Here is a 16797-nt window from a genome sequence, read left to right on the forward strand (position 1 = left end):
TTTTAAAATTTTTTTTTTCCCCCTTTTTTTTTTTTTTCTTTCGGGAAGGAGAAAAAAAAAAAAAAAAAAAAAAAAAAGGAAAGAAGACGAAGAAGTAAATTCAGGCTGACCCTGCAGCTCTCAGAGGAGGATCAGACATTGATTGCAGTTGTCTCCCTCTCCCCACCTCTCTCTCCGTGGACGCAGACAGGACTCTTTCTAAAGCACACAGGCTTGAGGGGGTCTTTGCTCGACTGGACCACCGATGATCAATACCTGTCACTTCTGTCTCGTCTGACCAGAGCCACCCCCCACCCCCCTCTCCCTCCCGCCCCACTTCTGCTCTGGTGATGGATTCACATAAACACGAGGAGACCGGAGAGCAACATGCGCGTGTGTATACACGAAACAGACGAACGCGCTTTCCAACACACATTAGCTCCGTCTAAGAGTGTTTAAATGCAAACACGAGATATGTGCGCAAATATGCAGCAGGCACAGAGACACACAAAGCATGCAGTCAGATGGACAATCGCACACTCACACACACCGAGGTCAGACAGGCCATTCAGACCCAGACACCAGCCTCTTTTCTGGGGTCAAACCAGGAGGCCAAGGTCTACTCTCTAACCCCAGTGGCCCTTCAGACGAGCACACAGGCACACAGCATTCACAGTGAACCCGCTGACCAGCCGAGACAACAGAGAGAAGGGCGGTGAGGAGGGGCGGACGGGGGGTGAAGAAAGGTTTGATGGGGGAGGGTCTAAGGATGAAATAATGGGCTATAGCGCATTACGCAGCAACAGAAAAAATGTCAGTCTCCGTTTGAATATGCTAATATGCATTAGTGTGGCACATTTATTATTCAGGAGCACTTTTCAAGCTTTATTGGCTATGCAGGACTAGTAAGTTCAGGTGTAAGTTTAACACATTTTGCCACGTTATAACCACAAACTTCAGCAGCGATTGTTTTTGACTTGAGCGTTTTGCGTGAAAGGAAACTAACTGCACGTCAACGTAACCGCATCATCGCCGGAGTGAATTATGGCGGTGCCTGCATCATGCTGCGGGGCTGTTTCTCCTCTGATAGGAGAAAGGTCCACCTTCAAGTAACAACCCTAAACCCACATCGACGATGGAATGGCTCGGGTCAAAGAGCAGTCACGTGTCCATTCAAAGTCTGGATCTAAATCCAAGTAGGGCTGAAAGGACCGATCGGATTAATCAGTTACTGGAATAATTGTCAACTAATTTGGCGATTGATTAATTGTTAACTGGAATATGCATACTAGGTAATTTTGTGAAAGAACAACAAAGTCAAAGCAGTAGTTAAACTAAAACTTCATAGAAAATAAAAACATTTTGCATTTAAGATAAAACAACAAAACACCGTTTCTGTAATTGCAGCGCAAGTTGATTTAACTTAGTGTTGAATCAGACGGGCCAATTTCAAATTCAAGCCACACTCATTGAATTTAAGAGGCAAATCTCAATAAAAGAAATGAAATTGGTGAGTACGAATACCTCTGCGAGTCAAAAACCTGTTTGAGCAAACTATTTGCTTCATCACTTTGACATCTTTTGTGAAACAGAAATACAAGAGGAGTTTTAACAAAAGCTTGCGTTCTCTCATCCACTCATCTGACTGTGACTTGGGGCTGCTTCTTCTTCTTCTTTTTGCACATTTTCCTTTCACTCAGCTTCCTCCTACTTCTTGTCCTCTCCTTACCAAAGAGACCCTTGCTCTGGCCAGTCAGACAGATAAGGAAGTGGAGGGGGCCAAGTTTACCACAGCAGATAAGCTGTAATTGCAGGGCAGTAAAAGGAACAGCATCGAGAAGAAAGGAAGCAAAGCGTTGGAAGGCAGGAAGAAAGCGTGGAGACAAAGCGACGAATTTGAGCTACCCGAGAAATGACTCATGTAAGCCGTGACAGTTATCTGCGAGAGGAACTTTTTTTTTGCTCGTTGCGGCCATCTACTTGCCGCCTGGGATCAGTGACTGCCCTCGCACAACAACGGCCAGCCTTGACCTCTCCTGATAAACAGCGGCTGCAGACTAACTAGCTGAACAATCACTTCTCTGTTATGTGACATCACTCAGCCTGTGCTTCTGTAAACTCTGCTCGTTAACTCGGACATTGTGTTCCCACACACAAAACCAGCTGTTCCAGTCTTGTGTACTTTTTTTTTTTTTTTTTGTGTCATAAAAAGTAGAAAGTCATCGAAATAGATGTTGTTGGCTTCAAATCAGCAGAAAGAACAATTCGTTTTCCCATATTCAACCCTGCTGCTGCGTGTTTTCAGGTGTTAACTAACACAGCCTGAACGAACGCGGCAAGAGGTCAAAATGGGGGGACTGTTTGTAATGAGAGGGTGCAGACTGCACGTAAACCAGGAAAACAAAAACAGTAGTTTTGCAGATATAATTCAGTGACTGGGTGTGGGAGAATAAAAACAGCCATTACTGATTGTAATCAGACCTAAATTTAAAGCCAGCAAATAGGTATTTAGGACACAGATTTGATGTTTTTTTTTGGTTTTGTTTTTTGGAACTGCTGGTTTTTGGGTATGAAAAGGAGGAATCTTGAGGACATTTCGTACCTATAATGACAGACGGTGATTAAAAGTAAGCTTTAATCATCTGTTCCTTGAGGAAACGTGATTATGTGCCTCCGATAACGCTGGAGGCAGGAGGTCCATCGCAGAATCACAATTAGTTCGAATCGGCTTGTGATACAAAATCTTTAGAATTTCATTAAGAGTAATTAAACGAAATTATGATTTTTTTTTATTATATCAAAAATTCAGCAAAATATTCCCTCTTATGAACTAAGAGTAATAAACTGATACACAGAAAGAAACTGCTTTTGTTCATGATGGTTTGTTTAAAAAGACAAAGGGATGAATGGCTCCAGACTCAACAACATCTCGGCAGTGTTTTAGTTGATAAGCTTTCTGTTTGGGGATAAGGCCGTAGTGAAGTCGTTTTGACTTCACTAGCACATAATTGTAGCCGGTCTTGCAGGTTTTTGCTCATTTTTATGTTATTTTTTTCGGAACCTTTTCAAGAGTTAGCGCAGAAAATGAAAAAAGACGTTAGAATATTTGCTAGAGACTCCATCATGATTAGATTTCAGATGCTTTAAGCAAAATCTGATCTAGTTTTACGGAAATAAAAGCTTTATTTAGCCTAAGAGTAAATGAAAATTCATTCAAATACATTCAGTCATCAACATGCACACTGGTCTTTCGTAATGCACAGATATTTGAAGAGACAGACGTAGCAAAGTATGAAAGTGTGCACGATGGGGATTCTTCTCATGTTAACCTATAGAAATCTATTAAAAAATAATTTCAAAAGTAGTAAAATGAGCTTGCTAAAATGGTTTATCTTTTTGTCTCAGACTTTGTCCTGAGCGTTGCTCAGAGAAGACGGCGGCTTGCGCTGTGTGACAAGCAGGTTTACAGTTGGCGGCTGGTGTGACCACCAGCCCTTACTTCCTTCCTCCCTGCTGGCCTGGGGAAGAGTGTGTGTCCTGTTGCTCTGTTCCTCCACGCTTTAGGCACGCATGTGTGTGCATGTGTGTGTATGTGTGCATATTTTTTGGTCACACTCCGCAGCTCACAGGAGGTCAGGTGAGATTGGGTTTGGTTCCTGATTCTCGGAGAAGTGGACAGCTGCAACATCTCACAAATACAAAGACATGAGATACACACACACACACACACGCACATACACACACACAATTGTTCTTTTTTCAGTTTTTTTATTTCCCCTTTTACATCGGCATGCGTCATTGAATGGTAAAAGTGTTCTCTTCTTCCCTTTATTGTTTACTGGTTGACCTGCTGAAATTAAAAATAAAATCTTATGTTGGTAATGTTCAAGTCCTCCTTTAACCTTTAGCAACAAATTTGGTAAATGTCCATTCTGTAGATAAAGTGCCAGTGAACACTCACCGTCTGCATGACTGTCAGTCAAGGATGCTCTTGGACCGGGGTTCTCAGGATGGAGAGATTGTAGTACGAATGACTTAAATGGATCTTATTGGGAGCTCAAATTTGAATTTACATTTTGTAGCATTTGAAAGATACTCTGAAGAATCTGGATTCATAATTGATCTTCTACCTTTGCAGAATTTACAGAGCATCTAAGTTGTTTGGTTTCCAAGCACAGTCTTGGCTTTTCAGCAGAATCCGCAGAAGTGTAATTTATCCACCCCAACACCAGCTGTGATGCGTCTTCCTGATTATCCTTCTTTCTATCCTGGTGAAAAATGAAATTTGGTTAAGATTTTACTGAGGAACTCTGCTTTTGGTTCTGGTCCAGCAAGGATAGAACTTGCAGGAACACTGAGCATCTTTGTCCACGTATCATCAGTTTACCACTATCATGGATGGAAAGAGTGCTGACCAAGAAAAACAAAACTTCTCCCAAAGAGAGATCTTCAGACAGTACTGGAATGTGCTGCTCCCTGCATGGACAAGCCAGATGCCATAAGTGGGAAAACTTTATGGCGAAACGGAGACAAGATTAAGCCTTATAACCTCAATAACATGTCGAACGCTTCAAGGCTAAGATCACTGAGCTAACTGTGTAGCATGGTGGTGGTGGGGCCATGTTGAAGGTCTAATTTGCTGCCAGTGGTACCAGTGCCTTGAAAAAGGTGGGTTGATCTAATCAAGGACCAAGAGCTGGACAGGTGGAACGCCCGGCTGGCTGTGTGTCGCTGTAGTCAGAGGTGAATTCGCAGCATCAATCAAGGATGCGATTGTTATATAATCATTCAGCCTGGGAAAAAGACCGGTTCAAAGGTGTCATTTAAAGCACCAAATCAATATGACATTCATGCCTGTGATGACGGCATGTAAATTTCGCTCCATTGCTGTATCTGAATGCACATTTCCCTCTGAATGGATGGAACCCAGAACAAATTATTTTCTGGTGTCTGAGCGCATTTTAAAGGTAATAATATGTTGTCTCATCACCTGTCTCCCCTGTACACAGACTTATCTATTGGGGCATTAAAGCTGCTTCTTCTTATACCGGCTATCTTCACCAGCAGTGATAAGAAACCAGAGATGGACCAGTGCGCACACACACAGTAAATCTTTCTATCTTCATGAGGGCTTTGCATTGCCTTCCACTCATTTCTATAACCTAACCATTCCCATTAAATACCTCACTTAAAACCTAACCATTCCCATTAAATACCTCACCGTAAACCTAACCAAAGCTCAATTCACACCTTAACCCTAAACCCTTCAACCCAAAAACAGCATTTTTTCTTACAGGCCCCAAATGGAGAAGTAGGCCCTCACAACGAAGAATTTGTTGTAAAATTGGGCCTTACAAGGTGAGAAATGCTAAAACACACATACACACACGCACACGCACACACACACACACACACACACACACACGCCATAAACAGGTTGTCTGCGTAGTCTCAGAGACCGGTGCTTTGCGGCGATGCACCGGAGGAGCCGCAGTCTCCTGCTCTCTTGGCTCTGTGTAAATACACTGCTCATTGTTTATACAGCACAGTGTGGCTTCAGGTTCCAGAGACCATCACTCTGGGTCTGGGTCAAATCGCCAGAAACACACACACACACACACACACAAGCGCACGCACCTAGAAGTATGGGAGCATATGTAGCCCCACGCACAGACACGCACGCACTGACGCTAATGCAAACCAGACTCCCTCTGTCCCTCTTTTCTTAGAGAGAGGGAGCGGTAGTAGGGAGACCGCACAGTGCTGGAGCTCGGCCAAATGGACCAGCGGAGCTTGTTTGGAAAGCTTTCAGTCAGAAAGCCACTTTTTGGCAGGGGCCCTGTGAGTGCTGCTGAGCCCTCTGAAGCGGGCTGGAGCTGCTAAAATAAATAATGGTTAGAGCTGAGGGGGTAAGAGTTGGTGTGGGGGGGGAGGGGGTGAGCGGAGAAAGGGGGAGGGGGGCATAAGGGTAGCAGGAGGAAAAAGGAGGGAAAGAATGGAGGGAGAAATGGCGAGGTGGGGAGGAGTGGGGGTTAGAGACCGCTCCTGTAATTATATCTGTCAGTCGACACCAAAGCACTCGGACTGCCGGCGCTCATGTTTCCCCTCACTCGCTTGCTGCTACCAGATAGGAGCGGGGAGCCGCTGCGCATGTGCGTGCCTGGATGTGCCGCCTGCCCGCCCCCCCGCCCTGCGTACATTTTTTCATGTCAGCATCAGCACATGCCTGTGAGCGGTCTCGTTTGCTCCCTGGGTGGTGTGGGTGCATAAAACCATGCAGGGATGTGGGCCTATGTGTTGCTGGACTTGTGGGAAACAAACCTGGTCGTCCTGGGAGAGGGAGATAAAGAGGCGCTTTCCATCGGAGCTACGTCGGTCGCTCAGCAGGGAACGGAGCTACGAGCCCCTTTGCGCCCCGAGTAGCAAAAAAACGGCTTTGGTGTTCTTCAGCTGATTGTGGCGCGCTAAGTGTGCACAAGAACAGCCACGTGTGTTCACCACTGTGCATCACATGTTATGATGAAAGTGAAGCTAAGCTACTAATTTTGCCCAGTTTTTTGTGCCGCGTCTAAACTAAGTCGGCTCCTCTGTGGTTTAGCAGGAGGTTGTTTTTTTTTGTGTTTTTTTTTTTTTATGTTATCTTCGTAAACTTTAGTAAAAACTTCAATAAAAGGTCAACAAACTGGTTTTGATTCAATTAAGTTGAGTCATATCCACTATGGCATCAGGTTACTGAAACTGGTGTCTTCACCAATGAGCTGGCAAATTTATATTCTTACTGAAAGGATCGTGAGTTTGATCCTCTAGCCTACGTTTACTTTTTGGATCTGAAGAATGCTTTCAACTGCACCCTTCAAAGTGTATTTGTGTCTCCACTAGGGGTTTAATGGTACACAAAAATTACAGCTCACTCAGTCAAATTGGATGTTTCAACATTTTCCAACCCCTTGACACAGATTCTCAATTGGACTTAGATCTGCACTTTTGCTGGACCATTTGAACATATAGATGTGCTTTTTGTTTTTTTTGTTCTAAACCATTCCATTGCTGCTCTCGCTGTGTGTTTGTTTTTGGATTGATTAGTTTTATTTTCATGCTGGATTTTTTTTTTTGTTTATTTGTAGCAACAAAAACTGGATATGAGTAACTCTTTGTTGAGGAGTTAAATTGAACTAAATTTAACAATTTGGTGCAAGTCTGTTTTTGAGTACAAGTTGCTGACTATTAGTTGTAATTAAATAAAAAGAAAAACATTGTTATAAAATGCACACCTTATGTTGAAGGGTCAAGATTAGGGTTTTCCATTTCAAAAATAATTTAATGAGTCAGAAGAAATCTTTTTATCAACTCCTCCAGCAGCCTCCAAGAAGTTTTCTTCCCAGATCATTCTGTATTTAACCTGATCCCAATGGACATGTAAATAGATTGATTGATTGATTATTTCATAACATATTAGTCCGAGATTTATGTCGATTTCTTATTCCATGTAATTTATGTTTTGAAACCACATAAACAAAACAAACGCATGTAGTTAGATTTTAGTGTCAGGGAAAAATCAGTCGGTGACTCAGCTGGTTTTAAGGCAGAGAAAGCAGAGAGCTGAAACATAATATTGGACATTTTAAACAATGTTCCATCATTTAGTTTAACGTCTAAAATCTTCGTATTTTAAACACATATGACGTGAACTCGAACGTCATGATTCCACTCATCTAACAAAGGTTGATAAACTTTACCTTCAAAAACTCTTTGCCACTTTTCTGTTCAACAGCGTAGGAGTGTCTTTTGTCTTTTCACATTAACATAACATTGTTCCATCATTTGTTTGTCCACATTTTAACTTTATGGACATCTTCCTCAAGAAAACTTTATAAAAAAAAAGAAACAACCATGCAGCCATTGATTGCTCAGTGCAGAAAAGTGACTTTACTATCAAATTTGTTTTTTCCTGCCTGGACTTTTCATTTGTTGAAGAGCAGAGTTTTGCTCCTTTGCATCACCCACGCTATAAGACACAGATCTTGTGAACAAGTATTCATTGGTAACTCTTACTCAAAAAGCTATCAACAGCTGTTGATATGCTTGTGACTGTTGTAATTTACGTGTGGAAAAAAACTATTAAAAATCTTGCCCAGCTTCGAAGGTTCGAATCTCAGCTGGGAGCTATTTCCGTGTGGAGTTTGTATGTTCCCTCTGAGCATGTGTGTTTTTTTTACAGGGTACTCACAGTCCAAAAACAAGCATGGTTGTTTGTCTCATGTGTCCCTGCGTCAGCCTTGTGATGAACTAGCGACCTGTCCTGTGTGAACCCTGCAGCTTGCCTGATGAAGGCTTACTTCAACCCCTGCGACCCTGGAGAGGACAACCTAAGTATAGAAAATGGATCAACTGTTTGCCTATTTTTTTCTTTTTTCTTTTTTCTGTCAGTCCCATTTACTCAGCCGTGACTGTCTGGTAACATCAGTAACGTGAACTGCGGTTGAAGGATGTTCTCTTTTTATTTTATGATCCATGCAAGTAGAAAAATGCATTTTCACAACAGAATATATCAAACTGGGTTTTCTTCAAATGAGCTAGAAGGAGAGGCATAAAATGACCGCAGGTCACTCTCTTAACACCACATTACAGTACATGAGAGGGACCAGTGTGGAACAGCACTGCAGAGACAATGCCACTGGAATGTTGTTAACAGCTTTGTGGACAAATAATCATGCAAGCACACAATAAAGGACGATTTAGAAAAACCAAGTAAACTGACTGTTTCTTGCCTGTGGCGAGAAATCGGAGCACCCAGAGAGAACCCACACATGCACCGGAGAACATGGACACGGACTCGGAAAGGGATTACAGCCCAGGACATTTTTGTTGAGACGCAACAATGCTAACAACCGTATCATCATGCAGCCTTTAGGAAAGTAATATGTATTTGAGAAACACTTTAGATGCATTGGTGTAAACAAAGCAATAAATTAGGATAGCAACAGCATTTTTAAAAGATGAACAAGGAAAAGGCAGTTGCACAGGAAAACGTTTGTGCAGCGTTCATTCAATTTTCAAAGGACGGGAAGCCGTGGAAAAACAATAAACATCCATTTGCATATGCTTATGCAATTTTACAAGGTTTCGAGATCCTAATTACACCACAATGAAGCTTAAATAGCAAACATTTACTCAGGTAGTTTGAATGGGCTTAATAAGGAAAGCCAGATTATGCAAACAAACATTCCTCTTTGCTGAACTTTTCTTTTAAATGTTTAAAGCCTCTAATCTGGTCAAAAGCAGAAAGCATGCTTTCACATATGTAAATCATTAAAATATTTTACTTGTAGTCCAAAATGTGGCTTACCTAACTAAAAGGTAAAGACAAGGGTTTTGAACTAAACAGCTCTCTTAAAGGTCAGCATTTTTAAGATGTCTCTCTTAGTTAGGTAAACCATGTTTTGAACTACAATGAAAATATTTTACTGACTGTCACATTTGTAAATGTGGTAATATATTATTCACATATTTCACATCTACTTGTATGCTTGTGAATTTTAAGTGGTCTGACTTCTCAAAGTTGTGCCTTCATAAAAATTAGCCTGTATGTTGCCAGATTTGCCTATAAACTTCAGACACTTTCAAAAAACCTCCAACGCATGTTTAGGCTGATCAGAATAGAAAATATACATGTGTTTTGGGGAAAAAGTGGCTGTGTTTTTTCTGAAACATTGTAATAAGTTAGAATGAGATTGACCAGCAAACAAGAAGATGCTGAAAAAAACCTCAGATAAACTAACATGGACTTTCAAATGTGATCTGCCAGCTAATTGATCCTGCTTCAGCTCTTCCTGAGAATGCAGAGATGTTTGAGTAAAGCTGCTTGTAATAATTTAACTTTTCTTGTGGTCCTTATTTCTGACTAATCTTTTTCTTTCTCCCTGTTCTTTGGCAGCAATCTTCCTCACTCTCTGATCTCAACCTGGTCCAAGGATCTCACCCCTGGGACACAATTATCACACCGGGCTAACGATACCTCCCTTCACGAGCTACAGTTCCCTTCAAAGGCCTTCCCTGCTTCCTACTGAAGCTTTTAGTCTTTCAATGTAACCACATCTCACTCAAACACTCCATCCTGTAAAGCTTCTCCATCCTTCTTTCGTCTCCCACGTTTCCCTCCACCTTTGAGCGTTGAGATGATGTGAGCCAGAGCTTCTAGCTCTGGACACGACAAAGAGAATAACACGGATGCGGTGCCTACACATTTTGTCATGTTACAAACTTCAAAGTTTTTTACTAACACCGAGTAGAGCATAAATGTGAAGTGGAGGGAAAATAATAGATGGTTTTCAAAACTTTTACCAATAAATATCTACCTTAAACTTGATTTCAGTTCCAGTTACTCTGATATTCCCTTAATAAAATCCATGGCAACCAATTGGATTTTGATGTGAGAAGATTTGTAGCAGTTCCCATGCGGATAATTTAATCTCAGTATAAATCAGAGTCAATGAGACCAGAGCTGCAGGTAAAACAGGCCAATCCATGGCCAAAACGTCTTAAGCTGTTCCAGAAATTCACCTTCCCGCAGATCGACAAACCTAAACACAAAACACAGAGCTACAAACAACAACAACAAAAAAAACCCCACCTACATCAAAATAGGTGCTGGAATGGCCCAGTCAAAGTCCAGACCTAAATTCCACTGAGAATTTTTAGCAAGACTAATTAGTAGTTATGACATTTTCCCTTCAAGTTTGTGTCATGATGTAAAGTAATTCAGAAATACACAGCAGAAGAAATTATAATTTGATGAGCAGAAAACCAGTGTGAGGGCAACAGGAGGATCTGACATCATGTGACTAAAGTATAAAGTATAAATTATAAAACCAGTATAAAGAATAAATTCTGGGGACTTGACTACTGGATGCAACAGAGGAGAGTAAATGATCAGATGGAAAACAAGTGTACACAGAGGAAGAAAATAGCAATAGTGATCAAGAACACAGAAATAAAAACGAAGCAAAAGATGGGACACCCCAAAATAATCAAACCGAAAGTTAAAAAAAAAATCATCACAAATTGAGCTGTTTGTCAAAGAAATTTAACCTAAAAAGGTTGGTAACTGAAAACATACGCATTCAGCACTTCAACCTATTCATCTTTATAATTTTCATAATTATACACAAACGGTTGCTTAACCATCACATAAAATCCAAACTATGCTTAAGCCTGTGTCTGTAATATGGGAAATAAAGGAGTAAAAATCATTTTCACGGCTCTGTACACCAGCGCTAATGAAACCTCGCATTAAGTTTACGTTAGATATTATTAAGGCTTAATGTGGTAATAATTTGGAGACAGGTAGAAACGAGCTGCCGACAGATTAAAGCTAAATGGTCGAACACACGGCAGACTGTAAGCTGTGGTGGTCCGGGCCAGCGGAGGGTGTGTGAGAGGTGTTGATTTAGCTGTAGGAAGGAGGATTAAATGGCTCATTGGTGGGGCTAGAAGGGAAGAAGGTGCGAAGCGATCAGCAAACCCTCCCTTCCTAACTCCTGGTTTCTCTCTCTCTCTCCCTCTCTCTTTCCCCCTGCCGTTCTGGCCCCCCCCATCCCCCTCTCAGCCTGGAGAAAAGGCCATTGGGGCTGAACAAACAAATCACATGGCCATCAAACACTACTCACCACTGCTGCTCTGGGACTTCATTCAGACAGCATTTTACTGGTCTCTGCAGTGTGCTCATACACACATTCAAAGCCGGGCACTCGCACACATATGTGTGTGAGCTCACACACTTTTGAGTTCCCCCATCAAGATGACAGTGGTTTTACAAGTCCCCATAGTGTGAGGTCTCTCACTCCCCAAGTAGCTCCAGAACATCATCAGCAGTATAGCAGAGGGAAACAGAGGGACGGAGGACAATTCGACCATTGAGTTGCTGGTGCTCGGCGTTGCGGGGAGAGTTGTCAACAAAGCTCGTAAAAAAAAAAAAAAAAAAAAAAAGGTTGTGAAAGTTGTAACTGTGTTTTTGTAAAGGGAAGTTGGTGTCAACTCCCTTTAAAATTATGGCCCATTTAAAGAGAAGTGTGCTTAAAAGCGACAAGGATGCACCTTGCAGGCCTTTTGAGATTGATGGGCAAAACTGAAAACGGTCGTTGCGTCTGAAGCTTGTGTGGTTTGGGAATATGTGCGGCCTGCTTGTAACAGAAACCGTAGCTGGTGTTTTCCTTTTTAAAAATGAAACTTTCATGTTTTGCTCCTTTGCTCCGCTGTCGGCTTCTAAATGTCAGTCTCCCCCTCTTTAGAACAAGCAGAAGTGGCAGAGTCCTGCATTAGCTTCTATTAGAAATGCCGTATGAGGCTTCAGGGCAAAGAAAAAAAAAGTGTGTCACACTCAAAACATGCATCACCACCCCATTAATTAATAAAAATCTGACAAAATAGAACATTCTCAGGACTTGAATTTAAGAGGCTGCAGTGGTGTTATGATGTGATGTGAGAGAGGCTGAGAAAGACGCCAGAAAGTGGTCAGTTGGAAATAAGTAGAAAAAGAGACGATCCAAAGGATCAAAGCTACATTGTATCATTCTCTCATCTGAATTTAGGTCACATCCCGTTATTAATCCACAGGTTTTGATTTAACAACTTCAACTCCTTTGGGAAGGCTTTCTAAGAGGCTAAGGAGTTTGCTGATGTTGTGGGAATTTAAACATTTCTTCCAGAAACGCATTTGCAAGGTCAGACACTGATGTTGGACAAGAAGGCTTGGCTATCAGTCTGTGCTCTATTTCATCCCAAATGTGCTCCACACCATAATTCCCTCTGCGCCAAACTTTACTTTGACACAATGTGGTCAGACAAGTGCTGATCCCATGGCAACTGCAAAACTGAGACTAGTCCATTTCAGATTTATGAATTATCACGCTAGACGACAGCTTCTTCACGAGTTTAGAAAAATTAAAAACACATGTACCATCTGGGTCCAGAGTGGCAGAGTTGTTATGGGTATTTCTGCATAGAGCTAGCTTGTTCTCCTTTGCCAGACTTTTGAGATATTCCGACTTCCTGCTTAAGACCAAAGACATGCATGGTAGGTTAATTGGGGGTCTCTAAATTGCAATTAGAAGAGAGCGCGTTATTGTACACATACTGTTTGTCCTATATGTTTCTGTTTGGCCAATGATGACCTTATGACCTGTTCAGCATGAACCCCGCCTCTCATCTAATGGCCATAGGAGATGGGTACAAGAACCCTGCTACCCTATAAGGACAAGCATAGAGACAATGGATGAATGGATACTTTTCTTTCCACTTCGTAATGCACTTTGTGTTGGTTTAATGTGTACATTTTTTTTGGTTTTTGGTTGTTGCCAAATGGGAAAAGTTCAAGGGGTTTTAATATGGTCACAAGGTACTGTAAGTAAAAATATTAAAGTAGCTCTTTGTATCCTACGTTGTTTTTTTTTTGTTTGTTTTGTTTTGTTCTCACCATCTTTTGGAGCATTTTCTCATATGAACAGCAGACAATGTCTGGTCAGACAAAAAGTAGTGAAATGAGAATGACCTTATAACACCCCGGTACCTAATGCGGGGAAAGGAAAAAGCCTCCATTGTCCCAGTTACCAGGGTGACACACCCCACCCCAGACTTTAGTGTCAATTATTGTCATTTTTATGTCCAAACTGTCCACCAAATCCATCATGCTGCTTTACCCCACAAATCAACAACTGAAATGAATAGGAACATGTGCTGAACAATAACTTAAACCTACAAATAGAGGTCCCACACAAAACACAACACAAGCTCCTGGGTAAGACTTCTTCATACTTTTTTTTTTTTTTTTGTCAGTGCAAGAGAACAAGAGCTGCGGTCCTGGAACATCAAAAATAGGAATAAAAAACTAACCTAAAAATGCTGATGTACAGTGAAGGAGTTAATAAATCCTGGAGGAATTAAAGTTTTTGTTTTAGAGAATCTGGACCAAACGTTATCTCAAGCTGAGTTTTTAACACATTTACTACATCATCATTAAGTGGAACAATATAATTATGTGTGAATGACTGGAAGTAACATTTTACATATATGTAAAAGTAAAAGTCTGAACTTCCACCTGTTAAAGTTTTGCAGATATTTGGTAATGAACCGTTGTTTGATTAAAATGTATTGAGCCAAGAAAACAAATGAAAATGTGAAAGCTACTGGGAATTACATTTGGAGAGCAATCCTCCGAAGAGCAACAAGTGATAAATGCAGCTGGATCTTAGATGAAAAACTATAAAAATAAGACTTAAAAAAAAAAAAAAAAAAACCCATAAGTCTCAGTTTTAAATCATTACTGCCACTGATGAGCTGAGACGCATCTTCCTTCAATTCTACAAAGAAGAGCATTAAAAATATTTCCAGTGCTCTTCGAACTGAGCATAGGCTGTGTGCATTGTGTGTTATTTAAGGAAAGGCAGATGTCAAATTGGTTAACCTCATTAATAACCAGACTGTAAAAATTTCCAAAGGACTGAATGAAAATGTCATCACAATCACTGAATTTACAGATGTCATAATGACAGTTGAAAATCTAGAAGTTATTATGTTACAATTATTATAATTTTACATTTTCTCAAGGCAGCAACAACATCAATCAAATAAACAACAGTGTTAGTTCAATGCAACTTAATTATAATTTCAACCCTGTTTTAACAAAAACATAATGATGTTGATAACCATTTTATATTTTTACTAAACGTTCATACCTATGCATTCCTGATCAATGATGGTAAACTTTTTTTTTTTTTTTAAGTTAGCCTGCCTCCCTAAATTATCTGGACAACAAACCAGATTCAGTTGTACATTACACTCTGACACAGTAACTGTCATGGGTCTGTTTAATGTTTCATCCAATTTATTTTCACAGGGAAAATGTCTGGGGGAAAAAAAAAAAAAAAAAAAAAATCTGTGGCTGCGTTGAAGAGAGAGAGAGAAAAAGAGTCATTTTCACACGTTTTATAATAATACTGGCTTATATGTGTTGTGGAATAAATTAATACGAAACAATACGTCTTTACTAGAATATTGTGAAATATACATTTTTATTTGAATAATGTTTTATTTGAACAATGCATCCAACGGGATGCAATATAGGTGTTCCTGTGGATAAAACTATAAAATAATGAAGCGATCATGATTAATTATTTTGTGCATGGGTAGTGCAGAAAAAAATTGGAGCAGAAGTCGTAATATGATGACAGGTCAGATCTACCTTAATGCACCCGAAATGAATTTCTGCACCGCTGTTCTCTCAGGGTTCAAGGTGTTTGTCAAATCTCTGTCTCTGCTGGGGCACGGTCTGACATCTGTAATGCATTTTTCTGTTCTTTTTGCATGATTAAGCAAACTTGGCATGCAGGTGCTACCCAATGGACTGCACCGGTACAATAATATTCCCTGAACAAATTAAAGTAGCTGTCGTACGGATCAGTCTCTCTCTCTCTGCTTCTCTCTCTTTCTCTCTCTACCTCTCACACACGCAACCAGAACTACACAGCTGCATGCCCATGCAGATACAGAAGCTAAAAAAAAATAAAAAATCAGAGGGAGCAGACATTAAGTACACATCTGATCACAAGTCTTCAATTTGACAGAAACGGAGCCCATTACTAAACATCTGCTCTTGTTTGAGTTTCCTTCATTGATGTGCACCCAGTGCAGCAACTCGCCTGCCGCTAATCCACAACCTCCGGCTCCGAGGGCAAAGATGAAGGAGTCTCGTGTAACGACTCCAGTCACTAATGTGCAAACTGGTTTCGGTCGTTCGCAGCCTTGTCTCTCGTTCGGAGGCACCCAGAGGAGCGGATGTATAAACAAAAAGAGAGAGAGCTGACAAACACTTCACACTCTCAATTACGCAGTGGAGCTCATCACTTGGCAATCTGTCCAGATCGCTTTAATTGACTTGTAATATCGCCTCTGATCTTGTTGGCCAATTAACAGGCTTGTCTGGCAGCGAGACTGCAAAGCCAGCAAGCAAGTGATGGCTCCTGATCCGAGCCGTATAGAACTGGACTGTTGATAGAGCGCTGATTGCTCCCTCCCACCCCAACATCATGCCAGTGTATAACAAGTGTATTTTCCTGTATCGGTGCTGTATATTAATGCATTAAGCTAATATGGTGGGAGTCAGAAAGATTATGAGCCTGTTATTTAGCACTCAAAGAACATAATGACCCCATAACATAAAAAATAAAAGCTCAAAACAGGAAGCTTCTTCTTAATTCAGCCTTTTCTGGTTTCCTGGACTTCATTAGTGTTATGAACAAGTGATGTAACTGCATTTTTGGTTCTAAAAAGGATGCTAATTCTTAACTTTATGTTCTTTAGTAAACCTTAAACTCCTTCAATTTCAGTTCATTAGGGATTTTTCTCAAAACATCAAATGGCTTCATTAATATATGACTCAAAGACAGAGAGGCACTGTCTGAAAGACAGGCTGGAAGTAGAAGAGTTGAAGATGCTGACATTTTCATTAAGAAAATGAAGTTAAAGTCAACTCTGGTGTGGTTTGTGAATGTAAAGTGCACCAGAGACTGTAAACTAAAGCTCAGGGTATTCTGGATTAAAAAAAAAACAAAAACATATCTAACGCGAAAGTATAGCGCAAGAAGAAATGGCTTGTGCTCTTTCACCAACAACAAAAGACAAATCCTACAACCACTAAAATCTGGAGCCACTCCATTTTTTTCATTTTGTGAAGAAGGACGTTGTACTCATGTCTTCTTCTGAGGTTTTTGTGTTGTTTCCGTCAGCGGTTCTAGTTGCTGCGCTACCACAAGAGAGGGAGCAATG

The sequence above is a fragment of the Poecilia latipinna genome, unplaced genomic scaffold, assembly GCF_001443285.1.
Source record: "Poecilia latipinna isolate Pla-1442-1.1 unplaced genomic scaffold, P_latipinna-1.0 Scaffold155, whole genome shotgun sequence".
Lineage (NCBI taxonomy): Eukaryota > Metazoa > Chordata > Actinopteri > Cyprinodontiformes > Poeciliidae > Poecilia > Poecilia latipinna.